The sequence below is a fragment of the Pteronotus mesoamericanus genome, unplaced genomic scaffold (genome assembly GCF_021234165.1).
Source record: "Pteronotus mesoamericanus isolate MK-2021 breed Mesoamerican mustached bat unplaced genomic scaffold, CSHL_Meso_final scaffold_174, whole genome shotgun sequence".
Classification (NCBI taxonomy): Eukaryota; Metazoa; Chordata; class Mammalia; order Chiroptera; family Mormoopidae; genus Pteronotus; species Pteronotus mesoamericanus.
The window spans coordinates 1,292,522-1,312,687 of NW_026555309.1; the positions used below are offsets into that span (position 1 = coordinate 1,292,522).

General features: G+C 39.7%; 1 protein-coding gene across 2 annotated transcripts in view; it reads left to right on the forward strand.

The window, feature by feature from the left end:
- The window catches only part of FAM110B (family with sequence similarity 110 member B), a 139,403-nt gene that overhangs the window by 22,949 nt on the left and 96,288 nt on the right, over positions 1-20,166 (forward strand). The window contains exon 2 of one of the 2 annotated variants that reach the window (XM_054590149.1): positions 5,969-6,053. The gene's annotated coding sequence lies outside the window, so the exon portion shown is untranslated. Of the gene's footprint in view, positions 1-5,968; positions 6,054-6,962; positions 7,001-20,166 lie in introns of those variants that run through there. The other variant, XM_054590151.1, reaches the window with a different exon arrangement.

A 20,166-nucleotide genomic window follows, 5' to 3' on the forward strand; every position in this document is an offset into this window, starting at 1 on the left:
CCTAGCATTTTTACACATTTTTGTTGAAACACTTTATTCCAAAGTAAGTATTATTTCATTTGTTGATGAAAAAGTGGGTAAGAAAAGGTTGCTGAGGGTCAGCCAACACCGCATATTTGCCCTGCACAGATGTCTTTGCTGCCCCTTTCCAGTATGTTAGCATGTGATCTCCAGAGTGACCCTGTGAAGTAAGGGCTCTAATTACCTCCATTTTACAGACCAGGAGACTTTGGCTTTGAGAGGTTAAGTTATTCAAGGTCACATAGGAACAGCATGGAAGCAGGATTTGAATCTCCCTGACTTTAGAATGCCCAAGAGTGTCCTTTAGGAAATCATTTTGGTCTAAATCTTGTATTCCAACTTCAGGCTGCCTGGATTCTTGAGAGTTCCTCACTTCTGTTTTCTGTAGCCTCAAAACGACAGCATTTGACTGGGCTTACTCTGTCCCTCCTGCATAACCCGGGCTGATACACTGCTGATGGGTACAAGATCAGACGGGACATATAGAACTGGCCCCTGGAATCCCTGGCTCCTTGGGAAAGCTCTATGCAGTGTCACCTCTGGGGCTAAATCCTAGGGATTGAGATAACGAGACTGGCTAATGGTTTATCAGGAAGACAGAACCAGAGCTGATCTTTATATCTGGGCTGATGTTTTCACGGAGATGAGTAAGGCACCATGGCATGAAAGGGAGGAAATAGTAAAAGCGTGAAGGGGTCAAGGGAATGCTTCTAAAAGTAGGGATTGTCAGAGCTCTGCTAAGGATGAGTGGGCTAAAGCCTCCAGAGACACATGAGGAGGTATGGGGTATTTCAGACACTGAACAGCATGTGCACAGTGTAAAGGCAAGAAAACCATGGCCCCATGAGCATATTCTGCAGTCGTTCAGAACTGATGCGCCCAGTGTGGGGGGGAAAGTGGTAGAAGAGCTGTTCTGATGGGAACCTGGCCTGAGAGGTGTTTGATCCTGTAGGTGGTGGAGAGCCATCAAAAGAGTGTAAAGATTGTGGACATGGGGCACGGGGTGGTAGGAAAGCATGGTTGTCACTAGGTAAGAGATCAATTTTGCTGCCCCGTGGAAGGTTGAAAATCTGGGCATTGGGAGACAGATCGTAAGGTGATGGTAATGATCCAGGTAGTACGTAAGCATGAAATACTAGGAATAGAGTCCGGCTAAATACTTAGTTCAGTAGACTTGCCCACACTGGGTCTCCCTGCCTTATGAGGCAGTCTGTTCAAATGCGAGATTGTTGAGTGCTGGAATGTTTTTATCATGAGCTGTATTTGCCTCTGTGTAACTGTGCAACTCGGAATGATGTCTCTTCCTCCAAGTGATACCACCCCCACTCCAATGCGTTTCCCTAGTTTATTTAAATAGTTCCAGGTTCCCTTTTTACTTGCTCATGGCTCAGTTTGTCAAGATCTGAGAATACTTAACAGTCTTGCCAGCCTAGAGAGTGTAGTAGTTACAGGGTAATTCCCGGCTCCTGCATCATCCTAGGGATTTGGCCGTGGGAGGAATGACAACACTACAGAGGATTCGGGCACCTAAGCTGGGCTTTAGAAGGAGGTTTAAAATCGGTAACTCCATAGCATAATCGAACATGACCTGGACCCCTACATGGGTTGATCGATTTAGAGCAGAGTAATACTTGTGTGTATTTGTGTTGAATTAGATCCTTCTGTTAGTCCGGCCTGTAATTTCACGCATGTTTATGCCATAGCTAAGGGTTGACTGACACACTCAAACTCGTCGGTCTTTTTCAGACTAATTAATTAGTTTACACCTTCTACCATGGGAATGCGTTACTTACGTTTCTTGGATGATGAACTTTGTAAGGGCAAGGGCTCTTTCTTGTTTAATTTTGGTGACTCTTTCCATCTAGTGTAGGGACCAACACATGGTAGTTCCTCAGGGAATATTTGTTGAATGAATGAATGAATTTGTGTTTTTACCTATATTTTACAGAAATACTATAAAATTGTTCCATTTCCTCATGTTTAGAACCATGATTCTATTATATAACATTTTAGCCATTTTAAAATTTGAATCAGCTATAACTTTGATAAGCCTGTCTTATATCTTTATTTATGTCATAGGTCAATATATTTATTAGACTAGGACAAAACCTACTGATGCTTAAGGGGTGCTTCCCAATTAATATGTCAAATGTTTTTTACAAATAGTTTTTAGAGTTGATTTTAAGTGTATCACTCAATGAATTTCATAAGTATGCGCAATAATGGACCCAGACCGTTCCCACCCCTCCGATATGCCTCTTTACCATGAATCCCTTCACCCACACCCTGACCCTTGGCAACAATTGATCTGCTTTCTGTTGATATAGTTTTGCCTGCTCAAATATTTCCTATAAATTGAATTATACATATATTTTTTGTGTGTTTCCTTCTTTCCCATAGTATAAGGTTTTGAGATTTACTTATGTTGCATGCTTCAGTAATTCGTTTCTTTTCATTAATAAGTAGTATTCCCTTGTGTGATATGGTATGATTTGTTTATCCATCGGGCAGTTGGGGAACATTTGAGTTCCTTCAAGTTATGGACTATTATGAATAAGGCATCTATGAACATTCTTGTACAAGTCTTTGTGCGGAATTTATCTCTCAATTTCTCTTGGGTAAATACTTAGGAGTGGAATTTCTGGGTCATATGGTGAGTGTGGGTTTAATTAAATAAAAAACTGCCAAATTATTTTTCAAAGTGCCTGTAACATTTTGAATTTTTCCACCAGTGTTGTGTAAGAATCCCAGTTGCTCCATTACCCCTTTAAATGATAGTTTTGCCCTTTTAAATTTAGCCATTCTAATGAGTATGTAGTGGTGTTGTATTAAGGTATTATTTTGCATTTCCCTACTGACTAAATTATGTTGAAGATTTATTCTTGTGCTTACTTGGCATTTGTTCATTTTCTTTGTTGAAAGTTTTGTTTAAAGCTTGTCTTTTTTTAAAAAATGAGGTTGTTTGGCACTGAGTTTTAATGCCATTAATCAGTTCCTATGAAGAAATATAAGGAAGGTATTTTCATTGCTGACACATTTTCGATAATGGAATTTCTTTCCATGGTAATTTTGTTTCCTGTGCCATTGTTTTGCTCTCTTGGGAATGCGTAAAAGGGTTGGTTCTTCTGTTGGTCTATTTTAATTTATCTTACCCTGCTTCCAACACATCTACTCTTAACTAAATTTGTCAACTCATTCTCTGGGAAAACCTCATGTGAGTTTACTGGCTACCCCTCCAAACATTGACACGTATACATTGGTCACTTGCAAACCTTGATTTGGTTAAATGAAAGCCTCCTTAAATCACTTCAGTTATCACAGTACAGTAGGCAAGGACATCATGGCACATTTATTGGTTCTCTTGCACCTAGCACTGTACAGTGTAAATAGCTGGGAGTAACAGGTGCCTGTTGATGATAATAAGCTGCTGACCTAGGTACCTTACCAGTAAGTGCTCTTGAATGATTCCAAAGCTTTAGAGAGTAAGAGTTCTGTCTGAATTGATGGATCTAATAATGTATTGTCTTGAAATTCTTACATTAAAAACTGCTTATCTAGGCTTTGACTGTAGAATATCTACATTTTGCTTGATAACTATCTGTAAAATCTGCTTGAAACTGTATTGTAGCAAAGCTATGATTATGATTTGACTGTGAATAAGAAAAGGAAATTCTCTTTTGAGGATAGATGTATCTAGGTTAGACAACCTAAGAGTATTTCAAATTTCATTTCAGGTTTTTCATAGACATTCATTGTTTAACATGGCTTTATCAGTGGAGTGAAAGGCAGAGTATGTTCTTGGACATTAGTAGTGTTTTGTATTAACATAAAGTTGAGCTGACTCATCAAGTGGTGTTCATGCTATGTAGAATAATAGATGTGTAGAAAAATAGATGAAATGATGAGCTCTTAAGATATTATTTATGGAAATTATACATTGGTTATAATCTAATGGAGCACTGGATTGGCACCTAGGAAATCTGAGATTTAAGACCAGTTTTGCTCTGTGACTTTGGGGAGGTCACTTGACCGCTCTGGGCTTTCATTTCTTCTGCTGTGAAATGAGTCAGCTGGAGCTGGTGATCATATATTCTCTTATCTTCAAGGATAGGTGCTATGAGTTATTTTTGTTAGGATGATTTTGATGGCATATGGCAACTTTGGAGATAAATCTAGTCCTGAAGTCCTTCTATGTGGCATTATTCCCCATCCCAGTCATAAGTACGTGACTCCTCTGTCTCTGCAGCATTAGAGTGGGAGTTCAGCTTTGTTATTTTCTCTCTTCAAAATGTGAGAAGGAAAAGGCAAAAATAATGATAAATATGAAAAGGGATTGTTGATACAATTTTAGAACAAAACAAAAATACTGGTTGCAAAGAAATAAAGAACATTTTTACTATGTTATTATGGGTCACAATCAATTTAAATTCAACCCAAAGATATTTTTGATTAAGATTTCTTTAACATCCTGTTAAATGTATATGACTTTATTCATTTGAATTCCTGAAATCCCATACATTACAGCAGAGAAATAAAATAAAGTCTTAAATTGCCATAAATTTGCCAAAAAGCACCATAAAGTTAGAGTTTATATCTTTGTTTTAATCCAGTACTAATTTTATTTTCTGTTCTTGTTGAACATTGCTAGGTAATGGGACAGGGGAAAAGTAGATTGTTTTGAACATTTTAAACGTGGGAGGAGGAAGTATCATTCTACTTGTCATTTAAATTGACACTTTCAGGCATTCTTTCATTATTTTTTTTAAGCTAAACAAAACCTAGGCCAATATTTGCAGGATTATTGGTAAACTTCTGCCAAATCACTCATTACACATCACTCTAGAAAGGAGACCGTGGTTGGGAAGCTGGCGTTGGCCTTAATGAAGTGCTCTTCACCATCATCTGCTGACATCCCAAGTGCCTCCTTAAAATATTTTACTGTTGATTATTTTTGTTACCATGCAAAATATTGAGTAGATCTTAATAAAAAAAAGATGCCTATTATAGTCAGAGCATTTTAATTCCCTGTCTGTGAGCCCCCACTTTTCCATAAACAAAGGTGTATGCCGAAAGCAGATGCTAGTGGAGAAGATGGTTAAGTTTTCCACTGTGGTATTTTCGTTTGAGTTGTCAGGTGTACAAACAACAGTCACCTTCATGATTCACTCATGTATCTCCTAATTCATATGTATTGGATGATATCTGAATAAAGAAACATTTAGATGTCAGTCAGCCCTAGCGACATGACTTTTTCAAAAAGCCTCAGTTTCTTTCCCGCTTTGGAAAATACAGTCATGTAATTTCTGGGTCTGAATATGTGCCCAGTCCATGTACATTGTTTCCTTCCTAGAAATGAAACACTGTGGACTCAAAATGTGGGGCAATGTTGCCTTCGAGGTCTGTCCTCACTCCATGAGAAAGAAGCCCCAAAACAAATGGACGTGTGTGTGTGAGCTCATGTCAGAACTGGAGCTGCATTTGGGGGACAAGATAAAGTGCTGCTTTGTAATATTTCACTCTCTTGCAAACATGAAATATTAGGTATCTGTTTTCCTCTCCATTTTGCAGTTGTTTGCGAGGAGCCTACATCATTCTCTGCAGGATTTGGTGAACAAGTTGTGCTGGGGGTCTTGTGTTGGGCATGGGGCAGTCCACGTGGGGTCTCCAGGCTAACGGCACTCAGCAGGCTACTTTGGTTTGTTTCCCATTAAAGGCACAAACACAGCCTATTCTACAGTTGATTTTTGTGTTCTTTTCTATAACCAATTTAGAGTTTGCTAGAGTAGCTCTGTTAAAAAGAGTATTTGGACCCAATCTTTTTCTAGGTATATGAGGAAATGTACCGTCTTAGTTATTTAGTGAAAATCAGTTTCTTTTTAATGATACATTAAATATTAATCATTTTTATTCTCCAGAATAATTTGTATCCTGTCTCCTTTTCTTTTAGAAATCCCGTTGGATATCTAGAGCACCTGTCCTCTTTGTTCTGAGCTTTGAATTGGAAGTTAACAACACTTTCTAAGGCCTGAAAGGTAAATAAAAAGTAACTGCCTGTTAAAAATATGTTACTAAATCCATGTATAACTCTGATGATCATAAATACAACCTTTTATATGCTGAGCAGAATTTAGGTGTCCCCTCCTGTCCCTTCTTCTCCTGCCTTCATTCTCCTTGCTTCTCTCTGTCAGCTTTCTCTTTTCTCCTCTTCCCTTCTTTTCTTCTTCCCCTCCCCTCCTTTCTTCCATGTATTCATTCAGGGCCGCTTGTAGAGTTTGTCGCCCGTGCTGGTCACTGTTCTGGACACACACTATCACATTTTCTCACACACTGACAGAAAGGAGGGGATTGGCAGGAACCACCTCTGTGAAACTGGCTGCCCGTCCACCCACCCACTGCGCCTGCTGGCCTGGCTGGGGGTCGGTCTCAGCTCCTTCCCCTCCCTCACTATTCCACTATCTCCTTGCTCCTGGTCCTCTTTGAAGTCGCATGGGTGTTTGCTGTCGGCAGCTTTATCTGTGAATTCTGTGAATATTTAAGTTCCCCAGTTTGGACTGTTAGAATCAGATTCCCTCATGGGGATAATAAATAAAGCAGGACCAGTATACTGTCTTCTAATGTGTGAATTTGTCAATATTCTCACTGTGGTGAGAAACCCGGTATATTTTTTCCAATCACCAACATAATACACATGTTACAAAACAATGAAATATTACGGGTATGTAACATAGACAGTGACTCTTGACATTAAAGCCACTCCCCAGAGGTGATATTGGTTAAACTGGGATACATATTAATTATTTCCTCTCTGTGCATATACTAATGTTAATAAAAATTTTCAGTCTATAACAAGTGCCTTAACCAAATGGCCAGAAATAACTGGGGTAAAGATGGTTTTGCAATTTCTGCTAAATATTGCACCTTATTTCTTTCTCATTCTTCCAGGCCTTTGCTAATTGAAATGACAGTTTCTTCTGTCACAGTGAGTTGGGAACTATTGGCATTCTCACGTGCTTGGCTCATTTTGCTGGTGTTTTATACTCACTTTTGTAGAAAAGCGGCTGCTTGCCTGCTGTTGCATTAAGAATGCATTTGCCATCCAGTATTGTGTAGAGAATCTGGACTCAGGTGTTGCCCAGGCAGGCAAGTACCTTTACCCTGGGTGCTGTGTGGGCGTGGAGACCTTCTCCCTAAGCGGAGCCTCTTCTGTAGTACATACTCCAGCATGGCTCTCCAGACATTAGTTTCATTTCTTCACGGTGTCTCTCGACGTCCGGAGGTTGACAATTGCTAGTTGGTTGATAGCACAGTCGTTTCCTCCTAATGGGACAGCTTCTTACCATGTTCCTGCCTCTGCTCCTTGCTACCCTTTCCTTTAGACTCAGAGTTGATCCCTTCCCCCACCTGGCGCTCCCCACTATATCCAAACACAGTTTGCCGTGATTCCAACAGCCCTTATTCCACCATTCAGCCAGTTGTTTGCCTGTTTCGTTGCTCTGTCAGCTGCCGAGGTGGGCCCCTGGCTTGTTTGGCTCAGGAACCGAGAGCCTTGTGTGGTCAGGCACATATAGTGGGCCTTAGGAACTAAGCTGCTGATGACCATTGAGTGGATGTGGGTCTGTCCAGACCAAGGCTCTTTATCCTGGGGTGCCTTGTGCTCTGATCTGTTAGAAACCCTGCCCTTCAGGTCATGTGCTCCTGGGACCATTGAGCTGTGCCAGCTCTGAGGCAGGACTTCAGTTCCCTTATTGTGAGTTTCTTCAGAGGAACTAGCAGGGAGGGTCCCCGCCAGATTTATGAGTTGTCTTGTGGATGGAGGGGTGCAGCTCTGGACAGATCTGCCCTGGCCCCCTTCCTGTATGCTATTCTCATGGGTGGGACAGAGGGCAGGCCTGGAGAGCAGACTCCTTGGGGTGGGTGGGAAAGAATGTGGCTTTGACTTTAGGAGGACCTGGATCAGTGTCAGCGTTCTGCCACATGGAACATATGTGACCTTGAGATAGCTGTTTACTCTGTATTTCTCAATTTCTTCACCTGTCAAATCAGGATAATAATAGTACCCATGTCATAGGACTATTGTGAGCATTAAATGAGTGACTTGCTATGTAGACCGGCATAATGGAAATGTGTAATACCTGTTAATAGCTGTTGTTACTATCATCAGCTACAGAATGGAGATAACAATATTTACTTCTCATGGTTACTATAAACATTAAATGAGGCAGTGTATATAAAATATATTGTGCCAGGCATGTAGCGGACTCCACAAGCAGTAGCCCTCTGTGATAACGGTAAAACAACAACAACATTATCAGCAAGGGTGTTCAGACTGTGACCCTGGATGCTGGCTAATATCAAACAGGAATAGCCAAGAATGGCTGCAGGTTTAGTCTGTCAACCAAACAGTACTATTTATTGGCAGCTTATGTTATTTGAAATCTCATCAGTGGTTCGTTAAATTATTCCTACACTTCAGTTATAAAAAACAAATTCCTAAAATTATTGGTTATGATTAACTGTTACAGTGCACAGAAAAGTATGGAGTCCTATAGTTCTTTTGTCCTTATTAGTGTCCATTTTTTAAATATAAAGGGCAGTATTTTCTTGGCTCTTTATGACATTTAAAAAATAGCTTAAGAATGAGGATAATTAGGTCTTGAATAACACCAGATTCCATTAGCCTTCATGAATCCAGTAGCCTATAGGATCACAATATATACATAGATATGTGTAATTATTTTATGATCTCTCTCATTAAATAATGCCTTTCGGTCATCGTTCTGAACTGTGAAGTATAGTATTATCACCCATGCTGTATGCTTGTTCCAAAACTATAAAAGGGGACACAAACTGAAATTTATTAACATTTGATTCTACTATATCTAAACTAAAAGAGGCTTATACAAAAACTTTGATGTTCTTTTCTCAATATCTGAACCAAAAGCGCATTTGAATCATTGATGCTTTGAAGAATTCCTTATCATTTGTTTTATGCATTCTTTTTTTTTGTGTACACTTGAGACAAATGACATTACTTGGCTTAAGAATGTCTTTTAAACGAAAGAGTATATAATTGAAGGGACTGTGAGTCACCTTAGAAAGTGAATGTTTTTGAGCCCTTCTGGCAATAGAGCCACGTCTTGTTATCTTTGCACCCATGCTTGGCCTTGGGAAGGCTCAGTGAAGATGGAAACTAAATTGAGAACGCAACAAGGGAATTGGAGAACTGAACACGTCTTTGTTAGAATGCTGAGAATATGATGACTTTTCAAATTTCCCTTTAGTATTATTGTAACACAGTTTAAACTAGAAATAAAGACATTTCAGTAGGGGTGATATTTTGTGTGTATTTGAATGCAGTTCTTGTTTTACCCTCAGTTTCAGATGCTGATTGGCATGGAGTCTGTCTCTTCTTGCCTCTGCCCTCCCTCCGCACACCCTCCTTCCTTATGTACCTTCCCTCCTCCCCACTACCTCCTGCCTTCTTTTGAGATGGACTTTGAGCAGGGCACTGTCTGTCCCTACTCTCACAGTGTTCCTGTGCGGTGGTCTGGACCACTTCTTTGGAGGTCCTGATGAGAATTCAAATAACAGCAGTAACTAGCATTGAGCAATAATGCCACTTCCCGCCCTTTTTGCCCTTGTGACTCATATTCCAGCAGACCCCTCTCCCTACATTACACACCCAGAAGAGGGAGCCGTCGGCCTCTCTGTTGGAATCTGTGGTGGTACATCTCTGCTATTGACTTAAATCTACTAGTTAGACACTTTTGTCAATGTCTTTTGCTACATCTTTTCTCAGCTAATTTGAGGACAAAATATTCTGCCCCTATTTCCATCACCATATTCTGGAAGAGAACGGTATTATGATTATTTCTCACAGGAAAGATCCAGGCTCAGGCAGTTGGAACATTGTCTTCTCTGCCAATTCTCATTCACTCGTCATGTTAGAATTCTAGCTCTGTGACTTCTCACCTTGCTTAGAGCTCTTCTGAACGGTAAACACTACCCTCTTATCATTGACTTATTTTGTGAAATTTGCATAACTTTAAAAATTTGACTTTGTTGTGTTGTTGGAATAGGTTATAGTTTGTCTTGAGATTAAACAAGTAAAAAAAAAGAATGCAGCTACTTTTCAAAATTGGTAACAGTGCCAAGTGAAGATTTCTGAGAACCACGTAGTTTAGTTGCTGCTCTGAATGGGATAAATTAGTGATCCCTTCTCCTCCTTCCCCCTCACCCAGAAGTGACCTTTGATTTAACCTTTCATTGAGTTTGCCTCCTTACTTGTTTTTGGTATTCATCTGACCTGAGTGCCATCCAAGAGCAAACCATTTAAGCAGGTGTATATTTCAGTGCATAGTTATATACAGTTTTTTCAAATCCTTCAAAACCTAAGAACTTCAGTTTTTCTTTTCCAAGTCATGAATGTCTGTTTTTTTTAAACTTATGTAATATAAACTTATATTTTTCTAAACTGAATTTCCTAATTGACATCCAGTCATTTATTTATTTATTTACTTACTTATATGCTTATTTATTTTTACCATGTTTTGTTGTTGAAGGAGAAAGGCATCTGTTGGTGTATTTTGGTTTTTCAGGGTTTTTTTGAGACCATAGAGTTATTGACAGACCTTTCATGTATTAATGACAATATAGTACAAGTAAGCATATTAGAAATTTTTTTCGACTTAGCCTAATAATCCCAGGCTGTGCTTAGCCTTCTACAAAACCTGTTACCTACAGTAAATTAATTCTAATTATTACATATGATTTTTTAAAAAATTCTCCCCGTTTCAGGTTTTGTAAACAAATGTATAATTTGGCTTGCTTTCTCTAAAAGGAAATTTGTTTATTTTATTGACTTAAAATGTTAATAATTTACTTCAGTTATAAAGATGAATTTGTGTTTTAACAAGGAATATTATTTATAATCTTTAAAAATTTTTTAGTAGCATCTCTTTTTAGTGACTATGGTTCCTGCCTATATTTTCTGACTTGTTTCGTAAGTTAATTAGAGTCGGAAAACAGACATTTCTGTTCTCTCATTGTTGTTTCTCATTGTTGTTTCTCATTGTTGTTCAGGGTGGCCAAGCCTCCTCTTCTTGATTTCCTTTTCTCTCTCCACCCACCGCAGTTAGCATTTCATCTCTGGGGCTGTTCTGTCTTTGCTCCCTGCCATCTGAACAGATAGGCATCATCCAGTGTGACACAGGCAGGGACTGTCTGGATTTGAAATGCGGGGTGAATGGGACCAAATGAATTCTAAATTGTTCTGACCTAGTAACTCTCCCAATTTTTGTTTCTTAATCTTCAAAAGAAAGATAATTGTACCTGTTGAAAAGTGTGTCACCTTTGTCTGCCTGAATGATTGCTAATGACATATAAATGTACTGTAGCCTCTTTTCACTTACATTTTAAATCTCAGGTGTTAGTCACTCTGGATCAGGTGGCAGAGCTGCCTTGACTCCTCGTCAACCCTGGGAACATTGCTGATGACTGTTCTCTCTGTTCAGAACTGTGGCATGTCTAAGAGAGAGATGTAGCAGATTTAATATTAACTTCTTGATTTTACAGCAGAGAAAACTGAGACCGTCTTACAGTTGCCTTCATTGAATGCATTTATGAGAATGTGGCAAAGATATCTTTTTCTATTACTATTCTTAATATAGGCCTTCTTAATGTAATTAAATGTTTTTGGAAAGTAACTAGTGTATTAAATCACATTAAAAGTGATCAGCCTTCAATACCCGCCTGAGTAAGGCACAGATTTGCTTCCTCTGAGAACTGTAGGAGCGGAGCTGACGTTCAGGAGTTTCCTAAGTGCCATGTGATTGCATTTGCTCATTTAATAGTTCATTTGACAGACAAGTCCTGGGTATTCTCAGTACCTCCTGAAAAGATGAGTCTTCTGCCTTGGAGAAGCACACAGTTAAGAGTTTATGAAAATGGAGTTCCCTCATGTCCTTCTGAGGTGATTCTGCCCTGTCACCTTTGGTGCCTGGGATGCAGTTACAGTGAACCTGGCCTGACTGGCCTTCCCGGACTCCGCCCCACTGGCCCTGCTTGGGGACACAAGACAAGCCCTGAGTCATCCTCACTCTGAGAATGTGGGGGGACTGGCTCTCTGTGAGAGCCTCCGATGTGGGTCCTGTTAAAATTGCAAAGAGTTTAGGTCAGCCTTAATTTGACTTGAGGAATGAATGCGTTTCCCTCCGAGTGACTGTAATGTGTTCTCTGCTGGTTGACAGAGGGGGAGGGGCGACCCTGAAGCACCACAGGCAATGTACCAGTGAGCCAGGGGGCCATGTTCGCCAGCTCCATTTTCTTTCTGTTCCCTTCCAAACGTCTAACCATCCAACATAGAATCTTACTAACATGGGATCACATTACATTTACTTGATCTTAAAACGTTATTCCATAGTCCTCTCATCACAGAGATTTTAAAATAGTAATTTAATAATTTATTGCTATTTAATAGGCTGTGTTCAGGGTTAGGACAGTCTGTTGGACAGTGGGATGAGCAATAGGAGTTTCAGAGCTGAATTCCTGTCTGCCCCCTGAGAGTGGACTGAGTCACTGTGAGAGAAGTCAGCCTCCTTGTCTGAAGGGCACCTCTGCTTTGACTTGCTATACCTGCGTTAGCTCTCCTTGGGTGAGCTCCTTACTTTTTTTCCTGCAAAACATTTACCTTTCGACTGTGGCATGAATTATTCTGTCCCCAAAGCATCCTGTCTATGTTCCATGACAATTTTTTTATTGAACAAAGCAAAGCAATTTATTTATTGAACAGGACAAAGCAGTTTGCTTTTCTCTAAGCATTTCATTTACCCACATCTGAAATAATGCTTCTGGAGAGAAACTGAGGTGCACACACATGGAGACCTAGGCACTCCTGGATGGACCCCTCCAAGGTCAGGAACATTGTTTTTTAATATTCAGTTTTAATGAACCCTAAAATTTTCACTTACATTTTTCTTTCTCTACTATCCTTATTTCAGCAACCTGGTTTGCATACGATGGTCATTGGTAAAATAATTTTTAGTGACAAGGTTGTGTGTGTGTGTGTGTGTGTGTGTGTGTGTGTGTGTTTTAAGCAGTGGTTTAGAAATGGGAAAGTCTTAATTGCTAGAGTACATCACAGTAACTTAAACATGTGAATAAACACTAAGTAAAAATGTTCATGTAGTAAGAATGAGGACCACCCTTTTAATCTAAAACACAATGATGTTTATTTACCACTCTTCTTCTAATCTATGCTTTTACCAAAACTTTAAAACATCCTATCATGATTATATATTTTCATGTATATATTTTCTATATTGAACGTATTATGATTATGTGCATCACTTAAATATATTTTTGGTGGCCCCCATCATGTAACTGGTGATGATATTTTAGCCAACATGTTATCAAATGTTCTTTCATATTGTTTTGTCATTATTCTATAGTTTCTGCCTATTGGGGGATGACACAGCCAGAGGGAATCACAGCAGGTAGACCATAAGCTGGGGAATCTTGTTGCCAGGCAGGGAAGGTGAGTGCACTATCTTGGATGGTGAAATTCACTCACCGAAGTGATCATGAACCATCACAAAATTTGGCATCAAGGTTTTGTGCTATAGTGATTGACGAGAAGAGCTATAGGTCAATGATATTTCCTGATGTGAACCATCTGGTAAGTGTGGACTTCCCCTGAACAAGCATGTGTATCACCTCTCTCTCTGTTTCACCGATAGGACTCAGTAATAGTGGAGTAAATTCCTGCTTTACATCAGGAAGCAGCACGAAGAATTTCACTTATTTCCTAGCACCCAGGTCTTTCTGTATGAAATAAGCAGGGGTCTAGCTTCAGTTCCAAATAGGATTTGGCTTCAGATAAGCTGTATAAACTCTCTAAGCTTTAGTTTCCTCTTGTTTACCATGAAGAGAAATAGATTCTGATTTTTCTGCTTCCATAAGCCATACAATTTTTGTTTGACTAGTATAATCAAGCAGTAAGTTAGAACAAGTAATATTGGAACAAAAATATTGTTATTCCTTCCTTTTAGATACCATGGTCTACGGTTGGTCCTGGATATTACACTAATTGCATTTCTGATGAAGACATTTTAAAATCACAGATGTTAATTGATTTAAAAGTAGAACATAATGCGTTTTGAATTCAGCTGTTGAGTAACAATGTTTAGGTGCTTTTTCCTGATTTTTCCGGCTGAATGCAACAGTAATGAGAACTCTGGGTGAAATGTTAATGTCATGCAGAGATGACGTTGTGTGACCCATTTGGTTTTGGCTGCTTTTTATACAGATTGTCTTACACAGTATATCTATTCCTAGTTTATTCAGATTTCTGGTTTACCTGGGTTTTTTTTTGCAATACAGATTTTAATTTTGCCACGTAGATTTTAATTTTGCCTCTTTTCTTGAGGTGGGGAACCAGCTGGGCGAGGCTAACACAGCCCGTGGAGAGCCACGTAAGGGCTCCTTGGACTGTTTTGTTCGGCTGGCAAATGCGTGCGCCTGGGTGCCAGGGTTTGATGGGGCAGGGCTGCACTTCTCTCACACACAAGATAAAGGTACAAGCGAAGAACTTGTTTCCTGTGTGTGTGTTGTTTTCTATTATCTAAAAGCTACAATCTTTGTCAAAACCAGTTCTCAAATCTTCCCTCCCTGGATCCTTGTATAAGAATTGAAATATAGAAAAAGCGTCTGCTTATTAACATGCCAGGACTTCTTCTGCCTTCTACCTGTCCTGCTTCACATTTTGGAAATTGGCCTTGTTCCTTTCAGCCCTAGAAACATTGCATGACACGTTCATCTTCATAACACATACTTCTTCCCCAGCGCACCAGGAGCTGACGCTGTTTGCAATGAAATGAAGATGATTTTCCAAGGTGCAAGTGTAACGCACCAGAGGTTGGCTGATATTTAAAGAACGTGAATGAAAGCAGTAGACACTTCACCAGGGCATGACCCAAGAGCTTTATGACAATGATTCCTCCTAGAATATGAGGTCTTATCAATGGCTGATTATATCAACTAGAGTTGTTTGTCCATGGGGTATCTCCCTCCTCCATGTGGGGAGGCTGTTAGTAAATGTCAGCCCAGGTGCTGGCAGCATGTGGTTCAGAATGCCATGTGCATCAGCCCAGGTGGCCCCTTAGGGGTGACTTGCATCAATAGTCCAAGCACTCAGATGCTGGAGAGTTTGGCTCTCAGACGTGTTATTTCAAGTGATGGCTTTTTACCTTTTTCAGAAATTTGCAATGTAAAGAAGTATGGCCTAATGAAAACTTTCTTGTAAGTCAAGAACTTTCCTTTTCATTCAGAAATGAAGCACTGACCAATTCTTAAATCCATGATAAATTTAATCTCTTTCTGCTTTGATTTTCTTGCCCAATAATCCTAATCCCAAATCTGAACACTTCCCAGGGGTTTACTGTTGCAGGCATTTTTCTGGCTACTTTACGTGCATTGCCTCATGTAATGCTCATGACAGCTCTGGGGTAGGGTCCGCTGTTATCCTCAGTTTAGAGATGAATAAACTGAGGTACAGAGAGGTGAAAGAGCTTGTCTAGCGTCACACTAATAAATAGTGTATAGGATTTGAACCCAATGAGACTGGTTCTAGAATGCCATTCTCTTAACTACTGTGCTGTATTGCCACTCTGAAAAATTTATGTCATGTTACCTGATTCTTTTGTATTTGGTTTGATTGTGTGAATAGACATTTACCCTTTTATGGAAGCTGTGAACAGTGAACATGACTCCTGTTTCTCTAGTATGTTTTGGGTGGCCTGCACGAAACATCTTGTCTGTGTTATTTGGGCCTTACTTTCTGCAGCAGTATTGGCTCATACCCACACATCCGAACACTCAGAGTCCCTGGGCGCTACCATAGACCCGGGCCGTGGTGATGATGACACCTCCAAGGCTCTGGTACGCAGCCTGTTCAGCTGGGTGCCCGGCCCTTCAAAAGCTGATGGACAGCCTTATTTAGAAAACTTTTATGAACATACAGAAAATGAATATATTGGATCTATGATAATAGTTCAGTCTTTCTTTATAAGTTCACTTGAGTGCATCAGAACTACCTTTCATCAACTTCATATGTCAAAAATGTCCATCTGAAAGCAGCAGACACCAAGTAAATAAAGAAGCTATTAGAATTGTAACAGAGGAATCAAAATAAGTACATACCTGTACTGATTTCTAATTTAGATGGACACTCATTGGCCAGACTGTAGATATTTCGGTTACAAAATAATCAGCTTAGCAATTTTGCAAATTATAGGTATCACCCAATAAAATAAAAGACAATTTTAAGTATTTCAGCTGTCACTTAGTTTCAAGCCAACAAAACTCACTCATACATTGGATTTTAAGGATTCCTGGATACTGTTTAGTTAAATATCGGTTGTGGTTAAAATCAGGCAGCACTTGGAAGTTCTCATGAGACAAGGACAAAATAATACGTAGTGAATGAATTGAAACAAAACTCTCAAACTGTTTTACCAATTAAATATGTTCAATGTTTAAATAGGTTATATAACATGTATACTACTTAGTTTTAAGTTAATTGGCTAAAATAAAAGGCTCTTTTTAAAGCAGCTTTAATAATTTAGAAGTGAAGCTTACTAGTCTGTTGAAGAGTTTGGTTTTTTAAAAAAAATTTGTGAAGTGAAATTGATTGGAATCTGACGGTAAGTTGGTGTGATGTGGGTCTGTACCATCGGGGACAGGTGTCACCACTTTTGTGACAGGAGGCAGTGGAGCTCCGGGCTGCGTGGTGCGCAGCTCGGCACACACTAGAATTGCATACTCTTCACTGCTCAGAGCAGCGGTAGTCACACCTGCACAGTGGTGCCCCCATCCCTGACCGCATAGTCACACCCTCCCTAGGTGCTATGCTGCTCTTCAGCCAGAAGGTTGACCAGCAGAGCTCGCAGTGAGCTCCATGAGGGCAAAGCGTTGGGTCTTTCTGGAATCTGCTCCATCCCCAGGGCCCAGAGCAGGGTGTGAGTACCAGCGAGTGAGGCTCCATGGTCACTAAATGAATGAACTGAACTACTCCCTGATCTGACTGCATCCTCTGTACTCAGGAGGCATAGGTCTTGCATGTTTCCATGAATAGCTTTACTTTATGTGGCATCTTTTAATGCATTGGGCCCATTTTACACTGTGCTGCTCTGCTCCTCAGCCTGAGTTCCATCTGATGGGCATGTCCATTAGGTGATGACAGCCATTTAATCTTTATCTATTGAGTAAAATTCAGTGGCCACCTGTGCAAACCACTGTAGTATCACAAACCAAGGAGTTTAGGAAACTCCTTCTAGGAAAATCTCTTTAAAGGAATGCCTGCCTGTTGGTATTACAGTCTTATTCACCTAAAATGTCATATGGTGTGCTTGAGTATGATACTGTTATGTTACAGAGTTACATGCTTATGATGTTGTAATAAAATATTTTGTAATAAAAAGGGGGTGTTATTTGTGCTGGACCCTGTATATACAACAAGATTCCTCATTAAGCACATAGTTACCCATTAACAAATCTGAGTTAACCAGAATGTCTTAGTACAACTAAAACATAGAATTTCTTCCTTACTGGTTCACCTTTGAGAATCCACTTAGAGCACTTTTACCAAGAAAGAAATCCATGTGTACACCTTACCATAGATGAACATACACGTACAGATGTGTGTTCACATTTCTTAACCTTCAGCATGTATCACTTGCTCACATTCACTTCTGTAAGAAGAGTGACTAATGTCATATTAGGCAGCCATTAGTTGTGCAGCTTTGAATGCTACGTCTGCAGTCTTACTTTAGACTGCACCATTCTGCCAAATGATGGTAGGGTTTGGGTGGGTTTCTGATTCATTGATCATGGTCCAGTTGAATATACAGTGCTTGGTGGTTTTACAAATGCTGGAAAGAATTTGCTTTAAAATGCATAGGGTTATATATATGATACGTGTGTGTGCACGCGGATGCATGTGTGCGTGCTGTCTCTCCAGAATGTATCCAGCCATGTACTATGAAAAATAGAGACATTTATTGAAGAAGATACAAGATACAAGAAACATTGTACATAGGACAATGATGCCTCAGTCCCCTTAAAAGTAGGCATGTTGGGACGTCACACAGCTCTCCCAAGCACCATCAGCTGCCCCATTGTATTTTTCTGAATATCACTGATGGTCTGAAATCTCTTCCCTTCCAAAGGTGATTTTAGTTTTGGGAAAAGCCAGAAGTCGCAGGGCACCAAGTCTGGGCAGCAGGGGTTGCTGAGTCATCTGGGTGATGTGATATTTCACCAAAAAACTCTATACAAGATGTGATGCGTGAGTGGGGGCACATTGTCATGATGAAGCTGCCAGTCACCAGTTACCTATATCTGCGGCCTTCTGAATCATCCGAATAGTTTCTGGGGAGGATTGTTCAAGCTTAATGCAAAATTTGATGCAGATTCATTGCTCTACTTGCTCAGTCATTTTGAATGTGACGGCCACATAGTACACATGCTCACTCAATGACATCTGCTGCCCCCACTGACTAGTACAGTGAAGTTGTCTTTGTTCACACATATGCATTCCAGTCCACTCTCCTGGGCTGCCAGGTTACATCGATGTCACACAGACACTCATTGTATTAACAATGGTGGGACTTTTCCAGGACAGACCTCATTTTTATTTATATTTATATATATATTTACATATATATATAAATTTCTAAACTATATATATTATTTGTAGATTTCTAGAGCTGATATTGACAACTATAATATTAACACACTTGCAAGGCAGAAGAAAAGTTGGATGGAAGAGTTATGAAGGGAAAATATCAATGACAGTAGGGAGCATTTTCAATCCATACTGAAAAGGTACTCCAAGAATGAACCTAATTAGGTGGAAAAAGGAAACTTAGTAGATTTCTTTCTTATGAAGACAGTGGAGACTATACAGAACAGTGAGACACTCTAGGTTTTTTGGAAACAGAGACTTGAGCAGTCTGTAGGATTTTTAATGGTGAAATAATTCTTATGCCTTAGTCCCAGAGTCCCAGCCTATCTATAGGGAAGACATGTTAAGTAGGTGAGCTTGGGTATCACAGCTGCATTTGGGTAGGATGCCTGTGGTGAGGTTTGAGGACTAGGGGTGTTTGTAAACTGTAGCTATATCTGGGGTGTCCCTGGAAGCTGCCTTTTTTTTTATTTCCGGCTCCTGTCTCCTCAGTGTCATCCCTTGAGGCCACCGGGCCTGGGATGTTGGTTCTACTCACTGAGGCACAACAGTTGACCAGAGACACTGGAGACCTCATGAAATTATAATTCCTTGTTGTCCTCTTTTCCTTTCTCTCTCTTTCTTTATAAACTGATATTAATCATGCAATGGTACTTAGTAAGTGTTTGAAAAAGTATTTTCCAACCAAATAGTAATAGAAGGATTCTGTCTTTGTACAGTTTATACTTGTTTTGGTAAATGATTGCTCTCTTGTAAAACTTGAGAGGCTATTTAATGTGTATAATGATTATTGGGATTTTAGTGTTTTTTAAAAATAGCTTCCTTGTGTAGGAGGTTAGTGTGCTTGGCAACCAATTTGAGAATTTGGGGAAATTTTTTTCAATGTCAATATAGGACTTAATTTAAACTTAAGCTTCTTTCTTTTAACTCTCTTTCAACTTCTCCAGAATGTTTATTAGCATAAAAGCTTAATGGATTCACATTCTCTAGCATATGTATGTGCTGTTGAAATTTAGTGTTGATTTTAAATACTTGCTTAGTAATCCTTAAACCTAGCCTGAAACTCTTAAGTGCTTAAGCATAGTTTGTTATTATAAAGCCAGGCAGCAGTGAAATATTTAGCAAACAGTATTTTGCAGTGGTTTTCCTCTAACTTCATCCCTTTCAGAAGCACCTACAAGTTTTCAGGAAAAATACCTGAAGTTTTGGTGGGAGATGTTTTGGTGCTGGTGAATATTTCTAATTTAAAAGGAATATTAACATTGTTGTCACCATTATTCTCACCTTGCTGGACCTTGAACCCTTGCCCCCCCAGTGGAGTTTTTCCTTCCCTGTCTCCCTACCTCACGTCCCCGTGTTCTGCTCTCCTGCCTGTGGTCATCCTTGTCCTTCCATTTCCCTCT